Source organism: Lagopus muta, chromosome 31, assembly GCF_023343835.1.
Source record: "Lagopus muta isolate bLagMut1 chromosome 31, bLagMut1 primary, whole genome shotgun sequence".
Lineage (NCBI taxonomy): Eukaryota > Metazoa > Chordata > Aves > Galliformes > Phasianidae > Lagopus > Lagopus muta.
Genome location: NC_064463.1, coordinates 355,575 through 371,511, shown reverse-complemented (window position 1 = coordinate 371,511; position 15,937 = coordinate 355,575). Strand labels below are relative to the sequence as shown.

Below are 15,937 nucleotides of genomic sequence, written 5' to 3'. Positions count from 1 at the left end.
GGCAGACAAGAATGCAGTCTGAAAAGAAAGTATTAAGTTATTAAACTTTTTAGGCCTAAAAGGACTAAAAGTATCAAAGTCAAAATTGCAGTTTACAGAAGAGGAAGTAAAGTATTTGAGACATTGGTTAGCAAAAGGAAACAAGAAATTAGACCCAGAAAGGGTGAATGGAATCCTATCCCTCCAGGCTCCGAAAAGTAAAAGACAGATAAGGCAAATCCTGGGATTACTGGGATATTGCAGACAATGGATTGAGAACTGTAGCAGTAAGGTAAAATTTTTACATGAGAAATTAACCAAAGACGGACACCTGAAATGGGGCCAAGAGGAAGATCGGAAACTCGAAGATATAAAGATGGACTTAGTTAATGCCCCAGTATTAAGCCTGCCAGATATTAAGAGACCTTTTTACCTGTTTGTGAATATAGATGGAGGGACAGCATTCGGGGTCCTGACACAGGAATGGGCAGGAAGAAAGAAACCTGTAGGGTACTTCTCTAAGTTACTTGATCCCGTGAGTAGAAGGTGGCCAACTTGTTTACAAGCCATAGTGGCAGTAGCCCTTTTAGTAGAAGAAGCTGGAAAAGTAACCTTTGGTGGAGAATTAAAAGTATATACCCCCCACAACATTAGGGGAGTATTACAACAAAAGGCAGATAAGTGGATAACTGATGCCAGGTTATTAAAATATGAGGGGATATTAATACACTCCCCCAGACTAGAGATTGAAACTACGGGTTTACAGAACCCTGCTCAATTTCTTTATGGAGAACCAAATGGAAATCTAACCCATGATTGTATACAATGTATAGAACATCAATCCAAAATTCAGGAAGACCTAGAGGAAGAAGAGTTACAGGAAGGAGAAAAATTATATATAGACGGGTCCTCTCGGGTGGTAGATGGAAGTGTAGGTTGGGATATGCACTAGCTGATGGGAAAACATTATCAGTAGTCGAATCAGGGACGTTAGATAGATCTTGGTCTGCTCAGGCGTGTGAATTATATGCCCTATTGAAGGTGCTAATATGACTTAAAGATAGGAAAGGGACTATATATACTGACTCTAAATATGCCTATGGGGTAGTCCACACCTTCGGGAAGATATGGGAAGAGAGGGGGCTAATAAATTCACAAGGAAAATGGTTGGTTCATGAATGCCTAATCAAGCAGACACTGCAAGCTTTGAGAAAACCAAAGTAAATTGCGATTGTACATTGTCATGGTTCTATGTTTTTTGTTTTTTGTTTTTTTTTATTTTGGGTTTCAGTATTCCACATCAAAACATCATGTAGTGTACAGGGCATTAAAGTGTTAATGCCCCAATTCCAGGTACCTATCCCTGTACATTACAGAAGTCACGGGATCTGGCCCTTCCGGGGGAGGGGGGGGGGGGGCGCTCTCTTGCTGCCTGGCAGTGGGTGCTGGAGGTGCTTTCCTAGCCATTCCAAGCTTTTCAGGTTTGACTCGGTCCTGGGAACTCTCTCTCTCATCTTGTCTGATTTATTAATCTCAATTTCAATTAAATTGTATTATATTTTGTTATCTTGTATTCCGGTATTATAGTAAAATAAGTTTTCCTCCATAGATTGCTGCCGCTGTTCTTTTCCTCCCTTCCTTCCTTCCCATTTTTGTGGGACTGTGGTGGGGGGGGGAGGGCAGAGGCCTGTTGCCTCTGTCACAGACATACATTGATCTAGTCAGCTCCGTGACATACATATAAGAGGTCACCAAAAGGGAATGTCCAATCACATAAGAGGAAACAACTTGGCTGATCAGGAAGCCAAGAAAGCAGCTCTGCTGATAGTTAAGGAGTTAGGGATGGAGGAGTCTGAAGAACAAAAACAATGCAAAAAAAGTTTTACTACTAAGGAAAAGGAAAGATTGTTGCAAATGGGTATTGAAGAAAAAGATGGGAAGTGGTTACTTCCTGATGGTCAGGAAGTACTACCAAAAGGACTTGCCCAGAGGGTAATGAGAGAATTTCATAGAAAAACACACTGGGGAATCCAGGCACTTGTGGACCAATTTAGCACAAAATATATGTGCATCGGGGTATACAGTATAGCAAAGGCTGTTTTGGGAGGATGCTTGACCTGTAAGAAAGTCAATAAGCAGCATCTAAGAGAAAGAATACTGGGGGGGAGAGAACTAGCCTTAAGACCATTTGCCAAAATCCAGGTAGATTTTAGAGAATTGCCTAAAACTGGGAGATAAAAATATTTATTGGTGATAATAGACCATCTGACGTATTATGTAGAAGCTTTCCCAGTAGCCAGAGCCACTGCCCAAACAGTGGTAAAAATATTATTTGAAAACATCATCCCCAGATGTGGGAACATGGAGGTGATAGATTCAGACAGGGGACCTCATTTTATTTCCAGAACAGTGAAGGAGGCCTTAGAACCACTCGGAGTTAAGTGGGAATTCCACACTCCATGGCACCCCCAAAGCTCAGGGAAAGTAGAGAGGATGAATGGAGAAATCAAGAAACAACTTACTAAATTAATGATAGAAACTAAGATGTCCTGGATTAAATGTTTACCACTAGCACTATTAAATGTAAGGACCCAGCCTAGGACAGGTACAGGACTTTCTCCTTTTGAAATGTTATATGGGATGCCGTATGACTTAGAATTAGTGGTAGAACATGCAAAGATTGAGGAATACTCCTTACGGGAATATATAGTGGAGTTAATGAAAAGGAGGAACAAGCTGAGAAAGAGAGGCCTGATTGTACAGAGGCCACCCCTAAATATGGCAATCCATCAGTTGAAATCAGGAGATCGAGTATTGATTAAGACTTGGAGGGAAGTATCCCTCACCCCTAGATGGGCAGGGGCCTTTTATTGTTCTACTACCACAGAAACTGCTGTCCAAACAGCCGAACGGGGATGGATGCACATAAGTCGTGTAAAAGGACCCATTCTGGAGGATCAGTGGGAAGTGTCTGAAAATCCCAGGGGACTGAAACTCAAACTGAGAAGAAAGATCTAAAGAGCACAAATGAGACTGTCTGTAGCTCAACCTTGTGAGTACTGACTGACTTCTGTAAGGATAACTGGTGGATCCGTTATACCTACGGATATCTCTTCAGAGATACCAGGACCTGTAACTGAGGTCAAAGTTTCTACAGAGATTATTTAGAGCCCTACGATGGGACACTTTTGAAACAGGAATTGGCCCAAAGGAGCGATTGGTGCGCTTAGTGGAGGTAAAACCTTGAGAGCCTGGAAGTGGTTGATTGAGAGTTGAGTAAACCTATAAGGGGCAAAAAGAGGGACCCCTGAAGAATACGACTGCTGCCAAGAAGATGGAGCACCTCCCTGCTCTAAGCAAAAGAGTAGGTGAAGGAGGCAGAGGTGTAAAACGGTGGGGATGTAGGCCAAGAGGCCCCCTCAGAGGTAAAACCCCAGACTCCCACTCCCAGGACCAATGCCTCTTAAAGCGTGAATACGACACCCAGATCAATTGGGCGCTCAAAACTTTGGAGGAAAGGAGGAATTCATTTAAACACCATAAGGATCCACCAGTTATCCAATTCTTATATGGTATTGTATGCATTGTGGGGTGGGTGTTGGTACCAATCCAGGCAGAAAGTAACCCACACCAGCCCTTTAAATGGTCTCTAATCAGGTGGGAGGATCAGCAAGTGATTCAAATTAAAGAGACTGAAGGTCCACCCAGTTTTACACCTAATTTATGCGAGCTTGTACCAATTAAACCACACCTGAATCTTTTAGGATTTTATTTTTGCCCGAGTTCTAACCCAGGAAAAGGATATTGCAATTGGCCAGGGCATTATTATTGTGCCTACTGGGGTTGTGAGACCATAGCCCCTGATTGGATAGGAGGGAAAGGTAAAGATCCCTTCCTATCCATGGGTTGGGGACCCACAGGGTGTACATCTCCTCATCAAGATTTCAGTGGACGCACAGTCTCCCTAGGGAATTGCAAGCATATTTACCTCAACAGAACTAAACCTGAAAATCCAGGATGGACAATGGGAAAAACTTGGGGAATGAGATACTGGGAACCAGGTACCGACCCAGGGGGTTTGATATACATTAGGAAGGAAGGACTTCAGTCATCTCCTGTGGCAGTGGGCCCAAATGTCATACTAAAAAAAGATCCAAGGTCTGAGAGAGGGAATCTCGATGTTACTGAGGACAGTAGGGTCAACTCCACTGACAGTGGAGACAAATCCACTGAAAAACCTGTGATAGAAGTGGTAAGTAACAACCCCCTTTGGAATTTAATGAAAGCTAGTTATCAGGCCCTTAACGACTCCAACCCAAATGTGACAAACCATTGTTGGCTATGCTATGATATTAAACCTCCATTTTATGAAGCAATAGGAACTACCACTCCTGCTAAGCTAACAAACGAATCGAACCCCAGTCAGTGTAAGTGGAAGGATGGGAAAAGGGGGCTCACTATGCAACATGTAACGGGAAAAGGGCAGTGTATAGGTAAAATACCCAAATCCAGGGAGAAACTTTGTGCAGTAACAGTGTCCCTAGAACCAAAAGCTGAATGGATAATTTCGGCTAATGGGACCAAATGGATTTGTTCCAGGACAGGACTCACCCCTTGTTTGTCCTCAAAGGTGTTTAACGAAAACCGAGAATATTGTGTTCAAGTGACCATTATTCCTAGGGTATTATATCACAATGAGAATTTCATATATAATCATAGGGAAAAAGGAGAACACCATTTACAGAAAAGAGAACCTTTTACAGCTCTCACTATAGCAACTCTAATGACTGTAAGAGTTGTGGGAGCAGGCACAGGCATCTCTTCTCTGGTACAGCAAAATCAAAGGTTCCAATCATTACGAGAGGCTGTGGATGAGGATTTGGCAAGAATCGAAAAGTCTATAACAGCCCTGGAAAAATCTTTAAGATCATTATCGGAACAAGTATTACAGAATCAGCGAGGACTCGATGTATTATTCTTGCAACAAGGAGGTCTGTCTGCAGCCATAGCAGAAGAATGCTGTCTTTATGCTGATCACACCAGGGTAGTAAGAGATTCCATGACCAAATTAAGGGAAGGACTGGAGAAGAAAAAAAAGAGAGAGAACAACAGCAGAACTGGTATGAGCCATGGTTCAACCGTTTTCCATGGCTTACTACATTATGACCAACAATAGCTGGTCCTTTGATTTTGTTGATGTTAGTTCTAACCTTTGAACCATGTATTTTTAATAAAGCAATCACCCTAGTAAAAAGCAGACTTGAAGCGGCACATTTAATGTTGATCAGAAAACAATAGGAACAATTAGAGGAGGAGGAGGTCAATGAGACCCTTATCCTTGAGTTGGCTCGGAAAGCCGTTAATCGATTTGATGAACAAAATGGGAAAAAGCAAAGGGGGGAATTGTAATCGAAGCAATCTGTTATTTGTTCATCAAATCATTTGTAAGCTTATCACTAGAAAACTGTAACAACAGCAGGGGCCAGTTTCCTACTACAGACATCCGGAAACACCAACAAACACAGCAGTTTTAGGTACGGACCCCAGGACTTACACAGCTTTAAAGATGCTGCATAAGGATTATGAATGGATGTATTGCAAAGATCCCAGGCCTCCCCATCTGACAAGACAAAGGACGGCTGCCTCACAACAGGACCACGCCTGCACAAGAGATATTGTGAAGCCACGAACACCGGACAGTGAAATGCATAAAGACTGTCAGCTGGCAAGGGAAAGTGTGTGCCGTTGGTGGAGCAGAGACTCCCGGGCCACCCAGTGCTGTTTGGCTTACTTGCTTGTTTTAATAAAAGACGATTTCCAAAATATATAATTGGGTTGTTCAATTTGTTTGGCATAATATAAAACAGCGGAGAGCAGAGGATGCCGAGTGCCCTCAGCCCGGAGCTGGCCGCAGCACGGCCTCGCTGCTCCTCCTCGGTCTTCCCTGCAAGGCATGAGCATGGTTAAGCTCTCTGCTGTACGAGGGCCGGCTCTGCTCTTCAGTGCTGTAGATCTACAGACTTTAAAGGCCACCCAGAAGGAACCGCCCTCGGGGTAACCGGGGTTTGTGTTAGGAAAGACTGCTTCCTGTTCTATTGCATTTTCTGTGGGCCAAAAGTGGGCTCCAAGTTTCACTTGGCAACGTTTAAACTCTACACATCTTTCTGCAGGGGATGTTCCTCTGAACTTTGCTGTGATCACAGCCGCATCTCTTTCCTTTCTGCTGATAACCCAGCTGTACACATGACCCAAAGTATTTCCTCTGCTCACATCAAGGCTTTCCAGAAAGCCATGGTTTTGTAATAAAACAGCCGGTATCCCTATGGCTGACAGGGTCTACAGATCCTCTTCTGATTCTGATCTTGAGAACAAAAAAGAAAAACAAAAAAGAAAGGAAAACCAATAAGCAAGCTAACAAAGAAGCCCACCTTAGTCTAGTCTGGGACTTGGTTCACCAGATTCTGCCAAGTGTTCTCACTTCTATCCCACTCAAGGCTAAGCAGAACTTTCATATGTGTGGAAGATCACAGATCATGGCCTGAACAGGATGACTTGTGGGAAATCCAACTCCATAACCACAAAATGGTTATAAAGCAGGTCTATTTTGAGTTACAGCACTACGCACACACGCTGGGGGCTGAGGGAGGAGTCTCTCCTAACCTGCACACCTGCACAGTTTAAGGATCTTTATAGAGACAAGTTACACATATGCAAAAATAGGAGAGGATATTACCATTGATTCTAAGAAAGTAGGCGTAGATTATTCTGATATGACAATGAGAATAGGAGGGGATATTCATCAGTTCCAAGAAGTTGTTATAATATTCTCCACCCCAATTGCTGAGTATGTGGCTTGCAGCTCTTATTCCTTGCTGTAGTGGCACAGCAAGGAACCAGTAAGTGAGCACGAGTGCCTGGAGCAGTGTGAGAGGGATGCATTCCTCACCTCCCCCTTCTCCAGACCCCTGCTAGGAGGGGTGACTCAGCCCCCTGCTCTGACATCCCTCCCTGAAGCCTCTGTTTTGTCTTTGATTGCTCTACAGCTCCTTACCCAGTGCACGATTCCTAAACAATTCTACAGAAATATGTTCCACATCAATTCCCCCCTTTTCTATAACCTAGCAAGCGTTACGTCGCTAGATGATGCCATTCTCTCCTGGGGATTTATGGAAAACACGCCCCGCTCTCCATCTTTTGGCGCAGCTTATGCTGCTTCCATTAAACATACTCAAGAAACAACGTAACAACACATACGAATATTCCAAGAGTTAGACTGCGCAAGCCTCGAAGAGTGGCTTTAGCCAGGCAAAGCTCACTAACCAACTGGTTAATCTGCTCCACAATTCTGTAAATCCAAATGAGGTATTATCCAAAGTAAATTGGTGGATCACCTGAATTTGTTCCCACAGTTTAGTGTGCACATCTGTGTCTTTTATTGAGTTGTGTCAGTTTTGATTAATTCTAGCCCACACCCCTCCTCCTTTGGCCGTCAGGAGATCAAGAGCCATTCCATTCTGCAATACTACCTGACTGAGAGAGGACACCTCTGTCTACAATCCAAGTATAGCATCCACAGTTGTGCTCTTGATATTCTCTAGTGTAGCTGCTATACTGACAATTGCCTTTTCTGATTCACTTACTCCTGGACTAGGAATAAACCATCCAATAAAACTATGGAACCCACAGGGCCTGTCTATAAGGGGATTATTCCCCGCTTCACCCTTTTCCAAGAGCTTCTCAGCATCCCTGGGGGAGGAGCTGTTCCATTGAAGCACTAAGCATCCTCCTACATAATATCCTTCTAGTTCTCAGGAAGGGTCTTACATTGAGGCCTGTCTACAGCTGTACACTGAATTTAGGTCCTTTTTCCTATTGTTCTGATTTTATTTGCACACCTACGCCTACTTCCTGCTCCACCCCATGGTGTCCAATTGGTGGAGGGAGTCCCACACTGAGGGATTTCCATTCCTCCATCTCTTGCTAAGGCTGTACATATCCTGCAATCAGGGAGCTTTAGGCTAACCACTGTTCCTTTAGTGATGTTTAAACAGGTATTTTCACACCAGGCTGAAGCAAGTCTTATGTAACACATGCAACCTATAGAACACATTCTAAACACATGATTGTCTCTAAATCCTTAGCTCCAGTGGTTCGGTCTTCTTAACAGTGCACTGGGGCTGAGATGTCTTCTTAACTCACGTGTAGCTCCACCACACTTGCTCTTTCACCTTGCTCGCTACAGATGATGCTCTGGAACCCCAAATCTTGGAATTGTCTCTTGTAACAATACTTTAGTTACTTCCTGCACCCTGTTGGTCCTGCAAGGGAAAAGCCTCTGGCCTACCTGAAAAGGTGTCTGTTAATACCAACATATACCTATACCCCCTTCTCTTGGGAGTTCAGAGAAATCAATTCACCATTGTTGCCCAGGACAAATTCCCTTCCCTATTTGTCCCTTGGCAGCCTGGGGCCTGTTCTAGGACTATTCTGTAAACAAATCTCACATTGCTCTGTTACCTGCTTAGTGGTGTGTATAAATTCCAAGCCACAATCTGTTGCCTCAAGTATTTATACAGGGTCTCGGTTCCCCAATGAGTTTTCCTGTGCTCAGCCATGATTATGGCCCATAATAAGGAGGCGGGAATTCTTATTTTGTTCTGCACCCTAATCCATCCTCCTTCTCCCACATGCTCTCCTAAGTCCTCTGTCAACACTTGGTCTTATCTTGAATACCTTGCTTTACCCTCAGTTTAAACTTTTAACCATCTGAAACCAAAGTCTGCACCCCTGTGTCCTCTGCTTTGTGAATACTCTCCAAGCCCCCTCAATTAGGTTATCCAGGCCCTGTATTTTGCTTCCTTTAATCTGTAATTCACCAGGACAAAATACAGACATTCTTGCTCTGATTAGCAAAAGACCCTGGGAGATGTGAACAAGTTCAGCAGACAGGGACGGAGAAAACCAAAAGATTGTGGCATCCATTTATTCTAGTAAATCTTGCCCTGTTCTATTGATGGCCCTTAAATCTTGTACTCCACTTCAATAACAACCCAAATTTCTGCAAACTGTCCATTATTGGCCAGATTGCTTTCCCATCTCCGAATTTGAGGGGGTACTGTTCAATCTGAACCGGCTGAGCTCCCTGCTTTATTCCAATTGCTATTGGAGCTGAATTCCTAGCTCTTGCGGGGGTTTCTAGTACCCAAACCTCAGGATAGACTTGATCACTTCCTTTGTCTGGGATCCTGGTTGCTGCAGGGGTAGTGATCAATGCTAAACTAAGCACTTCTATTAACTGTTCTTCTTTCACCTTAAATTCCAGTTCCCTTTCAACTTGATTTCAGCTTCCACTTGTTCTAGTAAATCTTGCCCTAGGAAAGGCTTTGGTGAATTTGGCACCTACAAACATTTGTGTATCCCTACCTGTTTACCTGTACTAAGTTGTAAAGGCTTAGGAAAGTAAACCTCCTCACTTCTGCCAGTGGCTTCCCTTACGGTTACAAATTCATCACTTCCTGGAGTTAGAGAAGTATTTCACACCCAGTAAGTTGCTCCAGTTACAACAAATTCCACACTTGGCTGCAATTCCTTCCTTACCTTCATCTTCTCCACCCTTAACTGTTATTGTATCTGTTACCAAATCCAGTGCCTCTTATTGCACTGCTTTTCTGTTCAACATGGAAGGAACACTCCTGGGCCTTTCCAGCTCCCCCCCTTCAGCTCCTCCTGAGGAGATCTCTGGGTCCTACAGCCCTGCTCTCAGCTTCTCCCCTGCTAAGGCTTCCCATGCTAACACTGGGATATCCAGTTTCCCAGGTCTCTGCAGATGAAGGCTGGGCACTTCCAGCGTCTCATCTCCTCCTTGGCACAAACAAGATGAACTGCTAAATGGTCATCACCTTCCAAACACCATTGATTACAATTTTTTATTAAAGTTGTCTTGTTCATGGGGCCCCCAGGCTCCCCAGCAGTATCTGACGTGGAATTTGACTGGGAACTTCCTTTCCCCTGCTCCCCCATACTCAATTTCATTGATTCCTTATTGTTCCCCAAAGTCCACACCTCATAGCTAGAACGTGAGTGTGACCAAATGCATATTCCTCTTTAAACCCCAGTACACAACGCCAACCAAAACGCCACTTTCCTCTATTCCACTGTAATCCCTGGACACTACTACAGGTCAAGCCTCTGATAACAAATACAGGGTTAAACCAATGGCCAATTAGACTTGATTCCCACATTCACACCACTCACACCTTGCATCCAATAGTCAGCATTCACACCAGACAGCAGCCACTTATGAAGTCTCTGCTGCTGGGTAATGGACTCTGCCTACTTCCCCAGGGCACGGGAACACCAAATTCCCTGGGCAAGAGCTATAACCAAAGTCCCCAGCAACAAGAGCACTTGTATTGTATGTGGAATTCCACAAGCAATCATTTTATAACAGAAACACTTAAGAATCACAAAGGTAATGACAATGAAAAACCAGTTTGGACGTTTACTCGTTACGTGATCCTACCAGGCCCCTTCCTGGCAGCTAACTGCAAATGCCCCTGATACATTTCTGTTGTGATGATTTTTCCAAAGTATTTCAAAGCTTACATTCCCGAGCACATTATAGCCTCACTCCTGCAAGATTTCACCCGTGAGGTACTTGTAATTCTCAGGATACCACCTCAAGTGGGACCCTGCTCCCAAGGGTTGTCCTTCCACAAGGATCGCCATGACCGAACCTCCAGCTATGGATCCACCCTCAAGGGGAGCACCCTCGCTCTTCACCCTTCAAGATGCGTAGAGTTCAAACATTGCCAAATGAAACTAGGAGCCCACTTTTGCCCCACAGAAAATGCAACAGAACAGGAAGCACTCTTCCCCAGACACAAACCCCCGGTTAACCCAAGGGCAGTTCCTTCTTGCTGACTTTAAAATCTGTAGATCTTCAGCAGCGAATAGTAGAGCCGGCACTTGTAGAGCTTAACCAAAGGAAGCAAAAAGACCCAGCAAAAAGCGATGCATCATTAGCATAACAAAACGCAGCCCCCACCCCTCCGTCCCTCCCTCTTCTCCTCTTCCCTCCCCCGGGTGCAGATGTGCCAGGAGAATGAGCTGTGAAACTGCCCAAGGCCTGGCAGCCGGCTCGGGGCGTGCTCGCTGTGGGAATTGCTGCCTGCACCTGAGGCTGTGCCGAAGCGGCCAGAGCCTGGCTGGAAGCCGTCCGGGCAGCACCGCGGTGGCAGGAGGAGCAGCGAGGCCGTGCTGCGGCCAGCTCCGGGCTGAGGGCACTCGGCATCCTCTGCTCTCCGCGACACCCAGGAGCCCGGTTGCCTGCACCAGAGACGGGAGCAGCCTGCTCCGCACCCAAGGTAGGAGCCCTTCGCGGCTCGGGCAGAGGAGCGCACGCTTCCTGCCCCCTGCCAGCAGTAGCGGGAGGGGAGCGGGGAGCGTCAGCGGGCGGGGCGGAACCGGCACTGCTGTAGCCCAGGCGGGAGCCCGGTGCCAGGCGTGTTGCAGCCCGGGTTGGGCTCCGAGGGACACAGGAAGGGGTTGGAGCTGGGACAGCGAGGAAGTGAGCAGAGGAACTCAGCGTGCTCTGCTGCCCCGTCGGCTCTCTGTAACACAGCTCAGCTGGGACTGCGTTTCTCCCTGTGGGCCACGGGAGACACGAGATGACCTCGCTCGGCAGTTGTGCACGCATGGATTGATGGACGCTTTCAACTCCCCGATGCCTTCTTTTGAGTGTCTGAACGTGAATCCTCCAGGGGGGGAATTTCCACTCCCCTCCCCATTCCCAGGCAGCCCGCAGTTTCCCTTCGGGGACCCAGCAGGCAACATCTGCCTCTAGCTGCCCTTCCAGCGTTACGTTTTGTGCGCATAGCGCTGGGCTGATGGCTCACCTGGGGATGTGCAAACCCCTCCCAAGGCTGTTGTTCAGGCTGTTCCGGCAGCTGCAGATGCCTCTAGCGTACAGCTGCGGACCCTGAGCACGTCCAGCATCTGCGCCAGCCCCGGCACTGGGCTGTGTAACAGTCTCTGAAAAGCTGAGATCTTGCGTGCTGACAGGAACACACGTTGAGAACGCGCCCGAGCAGCACGTCAGTAAAGTGCAGCCCAGGCTGCCTCGTGCAAAGGGCGCACGGTGCTGAGAACCGCGCCGTGACGTGAGCGCGGTGTGCGTGCTGAGCTGAATGGGAAGCGGCGCCCCCTGGTGGGGGAAGAGGGAAATTTAGCCGCCGAGGCATTCTTGGCGCAATGGAGAAACTGGGCTTGTTTAACGAGGAGAAGGGAAGGCTCCAGGGAGACCACATTGTGGCCTTCCAGTACGTGAAAGAAAACTAGCGGGAGAACGGCTTTTTACGAGCGTGTATTTTGATGGGACAAGGGGGAATGGTTTTAAATTGAGACAAGGGAGATTTAGGTTAGATAGTCAGAAGATGTTTGGCAGTCAGAGAGTGGTGACACACTGCAAGATGTTGCCATGGTCATGGATGTCCTATCTCCGGATGCATTCGAGGGCAGGCTGGATGTGGCTGAGGGCAGCCTGGTATGGTAGATGGTGACCCTGCGCATAGGAGGAGGGTAGAAACTAGATGGTCATTGAGGACCTTTTCAACCCAGGCCATTCTATGATTGTGTGATTACCTTGAGATCTTCACTGTAACACATCACCTTAGAGAAGCTCACAAAGCTCCAAACGAACCCTGGGTCTCTTACAGAAGATCTGTGTCAGCCAGGTGTCTTGATATCAAGCTGATAGGGATCTCTGTACAGGTGTGACCTTGAGAGCCATCCCTGATTGTGGGGAGATCCTGTCATGCAGCCCATTGCTGTGCAGGAGAGCTCAAGGGACACTTGGGCTGCTCCCTGTTTAGGGGTAAGATGACTGCCTCCTTGCTATGCATTGTCTTTAGGCATACAGTCTGTCTCTTTTGCCTAACTGTGCGACCTGGTGTAGGGAACCTGCTTTGGCAGGGGGGTTGGACTCGATGATCTCTGGAGGTCCCTTCCAACCCCTACAATTCTGTGATTCTCTGATACAGTCCATGTGCCCCCAGCTGTTGAACCGGGTATCAGTTCTTTCTGCCACCCTGTTAGAGTCAGCTTTGTGATTTGTGATCAGCTTCAGCCAGAGTGTTACCAGTGCTGTTGCTGCTTGTGTTCCTGTGCAAGGCCTGCTGTGCCATCCCCCAGGCAGTGCCCTGCAGATGGGCTGTGGAGGGCTGGGCTGGGACAGGGACTGCTGCGTTCCCTCACAGCTCCCCTGCCATTTCTCTTGTCCCTGCAGGCTCCAGTTCAACTTCTGCCTTCCAGCCGTGATCATCTCAGCTGCAGGAGAGCAGCAGATGGCCACAGCACATGCATCTCAGGTAGGGGCTGGGGGAAGCAGGCAGGAGAGGCCGAGGGGCGAGGGATGTGAATGCAGGGGAGAGGGAGGTGGCCTCAGCCAGCGTGTGTGTGCTGGGGCCAGAGAAGCGGCTGGGACGGGAGTTTGTGTCCTGTTTGAGCTGCTTCCCTGGGCCTTGGCTGTTCCCAGCAAGGAGCCTCTTTGCTTGCAGGAGCCCGTGAGCTTTGCGGAGGTGGCCGTGTATTTCAGCAGGGAGGAGTGGGCGCTGCTGGACCCTGCGCAGCGAGCGCTGTACCGGGACGTGATGCTGGAGACGTACCAGTGCGTGGCCTCTCTGGGTGAGGGCTTTGCTGCCTTTCCTCCTCGTTAGGACACTTTTGGCTGTGCAGAATGAGCCTCTGCAGGCTGGAGCTAGTAAAATTGCCATGCAGTTACATATTGATAACAACAACAGCAACAAAGGAAATACTGAAAAGCATGAGTTTCAGAAGGGATTAGTATGCACAGCAGACTCATAAACGCCCCAGAATCAGTGCTGGTAAGCAGGCATCGGCAGGAAGGTGAAAAACAGCCCTTCTATTGGTGCTTTACGTCATGCCACCAGCTCCAGCTAACAGATGACACCCTTCTTATTCCTTTACAATGTCGGATTTTGCATTGAATGGCCATAAACATTTTGATGCCTTGGTCATTGATATACTGTCAGAAAATAAACAAACTGTTCTCAAGTTAATGTTAAAGAAAAATCCCTTCCTAATTTTCAGAGTTGTAAAAGCATTCTTTGCTCCACAGGAAGCTGTGGACCCTGTGTCATTCAGGCCCAAAGTGTGATTTCTCCCTGGGGAGGGGAACACAGGGTGGAGCTGTTGAACAGGCACTGTGCCTAATGATGGAATAATGGAATGCAGAGGTGATTGCTAAGATGCTCTCGGCTATCTACCAGCGCTCCTGGTTGACTGGAGAGGTTCCAGAGGGTTGGAGGTTTGCTGATGTGACTCCCATCTACAAGAAGGGCCATAAGGAGGATCCGGGAAACTACAGGCCTGTTAGCTTGACATCAGTGCCAGGGAAGGTCATGGAACAAATCCTCCTGGGAAAGATCACAGCTTGTGCGTGACGTCCACGGGATCAGGCCCAGCCAGCATGGGTTCATGAAAAGCAGGTCGTGTTTGACCAACCTCATCTCCTTCTACGACTGGGTGACCAGACTGGTAGATGAGGGAAAGGCTGTTGATGTAGTCTATCTAGACTTCAGCAAAGCCTTTGGCACGGTCTCTCACAGTATCCTTCTGTGGAAACTGGCTGCCCGTGGCTTGGACAGTTTTACCCTCCGTTGGATAAGGAACTGGCTGGACGGCCGTACTCAACGGGTGGTGGTCAATGGAGTTAAGTCCAGCTGGCGACCTGTTTCAAGTGGTGTCCCCCAGGGGTTGGTGCTGGGGCCCATCTTGTTTAATATCTTCATTGACAACTTAGATGAAGGGGTTGAGTGTACCCTGAGTAAGTTTGCAGATGACACCAGGGTGGGAGGTGGTGTCTGTCTGCCTGACGGTAGGGAGGCCCTGTAGAGGGATGTAGATAAGCTGGATTGCTGAGCCGAGGTGAATGGGATGAGGTTTAACAAGGCCAAGTGTTGGGTCCTGCACTTTGGCCACAATAACCCCATGCAGCGCTATAGGCTTGGGGATGAGTGGTTGGATAAATGTGAAGAGGAAAGAGACCTGGGTGTGTTGGTTGATAATCGGCTGAACATGAGCCGACAGTGTGCCCAGGTGGCCAAGAGGACCAATGGCATCCTGGCCTGCATTAGAAATAGTGGAATAGAAATAGCCAGCAGGAGCAGGGAGGTAATTGTCCCCCTGTGCTCAGCACTGGTGAGGCCGAACCTCAAGTATTGTGTTCAGTTTTGGGCCCCTCACTATAAGAAAGACATTGAGGTCCTGGAGCGTGTCCAGAGAAGGGCAACAAAACTGGTGAGGGGTCTGGAGCACAAGTCTTATGAGGAGCGGCTGAAGGAGCTGGGATTGTTTAGTCTGGGGAAGAGGAGGCTCAGGGGAGACCTCATTGCACTTTACAACTTCCTGAAGGGAGGTTGTGATGAAAATGGGTCTGGCATCTTCTCCCAGGCAAATAGTAGGACCTGAGGAAATGGGCAGAAGTTGTACCAGAGGAGGTTTAGGTTGGACATTAGGAGAAATTTTTTCTCTCAGAGTGTGGTCAGGCACTAGAATGGCTGCCCAGGGAGGTGGTGGAGTCGCCGTCCCTGGCAGTGTTCAAGAGGTGCCTGGGTGAGGAGCTACGAGAGATGGTTTAGTAGCTTGTGGTACTAATAGGAATGGGAGGGTGGTTGGACTAGATGATCTTGCAGTTTGTTTCCAACCTGTGATTCCATGATTCTATGATTCCATGATTCCATGATTCTATGAATTGTTCTCATCTCCCCCGTTTCTCTCATTGAAGCTCCACTTCCAGCCTCCAAACCTGTGCTGATCTCCCTGCTTGAAGGAGGGGAAGAGCCCTGGATCCCAGATGTGCGTAGCCCTGAGGCCGTGCCAGGAGACCTCAGCCCAGGTGAGGTGGTGGAGGGAAGGAGGAGGTTGGGTCTGGAAGAGC

General features: G+C 47.5%; 3 protein-coding genes and 2 pseudogenes across 5 annotated transcripts in view; 3 read left to right on the top strand and 2 right to left on the bottom strand.

Moving 5' to 3' along the window:
* Nucleotides 1–15,937, bottom strand: part of LOC125686094 (zinc finger protein 501-like) — a 474,399-nt gene that overhangs the window by 303,260 nt on the left and 155,202 nt on the right. The gene's annotated exons all lie outside the window — the stretch shown is intronic.
* Nucleotides 1–15,937, top strand: part of LOC125686101 (zinc finger protein 664-like) — a 186,064-nt gene that overhangs the window by 32,933 nt on the left and 137,194 nt on the right. The gene's annotated exons all lie outside the window — the stretch shown is intronic.
* LOC125686103 (zinc finger protein 239-like) overlaps nt 1–15,937 on the bottom strand; it is a 208,912-nt gene that overhangs the window by 92,700 nt on the left and 100,275 nt on the right. The gene's annotated exons all lie outside the window — the stretch shown is intronic.
* LOC125686100 (zinc finger protein 660-like) overlaps nt 1–15,937 on the top strand; it is a 65,039-nt pseudogene that overhangs the window by 4,279 nt on the left and 44,823 nt on the right.
* LOC125686096 (zinc finger protein 383-like) overlaps nt 1–15,937 on the top strand; it is a 119,350-nt pseudogene that overhangs the window by 100,169 nt on the left and 3,244 nt on the right.